Source organism: Fundulus heteroclitus, chromosome 12, assembly GCF_011125445.2.
Source record: "Fundulus heteroclitus isolate FHET01 chromosome 12, MU-UCD_Fhet_4.1, whole genome shotgun sequence".
Lineage (NCBI taxonomy): Eukaryota > Metazoa > Chordata > Actinopteri > Cyprinodontiformes > Fundulidae > Fundulus > Fundulus heteroclitus.
Window position 1 is genome coordinate 27640678 of NC_046372.1, and position 826 is coordinate 27641503.

Below are 826 nucleotides of genomic sequence, written 5' to 3' on the forward strand. Positions count from 1 at the left end.
GCAATACTAGGGCACGGGTGTCCAAACTTTTTGGCGAGTGGGCCAAAATTGTCAAGTGAAAAGCACTTAAGGGCAAAAAATTTATAAAAAAAAAATTACATAACTTTTATACATATAAACATATAAAGATTACATAACCAAACAATGCAACATTTTTTACCTGCTCTACAAATATGATAATTTTAAATAACAAATTAGACTATCTGTATTTGGCCAACTTTAATAAAACCATGTGAAATTCCAATCAGATTTAGTGCACCAAAGTCTGCATTTCAGTTAAAGTCGCTGGAGAGATGTAGACCTATATAAAATTTAAAGAGAACGCGCGGTTAAAAAACCCAACTATGATTTTTGTGTTTTTGTGATTTTGACTATTACAATTCTTTGAGTTTTTGGTGTGTCAAACAACATTAATCTAAATTTTATCAGCTTGAATACTGCATTGTTTGTTATTGCTGATTTACAGTCATTCAGGTAACTATCGGGCACAAACTGCCTTGTGTGACTTGTTTGGCTGCATGCGTGTTTATGTACTGAGAATCTGACAACTTTGACGACTGCCTCACACAAACAAGCATACTAGTTTCTGCAGGTCAATATCATGCAGTTTTCATATTTTATGTGACAGACCGACACAAAGTCGAACCCAGTTGTGATTTGGAAGGAACATTTTACACAGATTAAACCTCCATTACAAATCAAAGTATGAGGCAGACAGCACTCTTCTACCCTGACTCCTCTAAATAAAATCAGTGCAACACACTGACTTTAAAAAATCGCCTAGAAAACACATACAGGTCCATCTGTGTGTAATTTCCTGCCATCA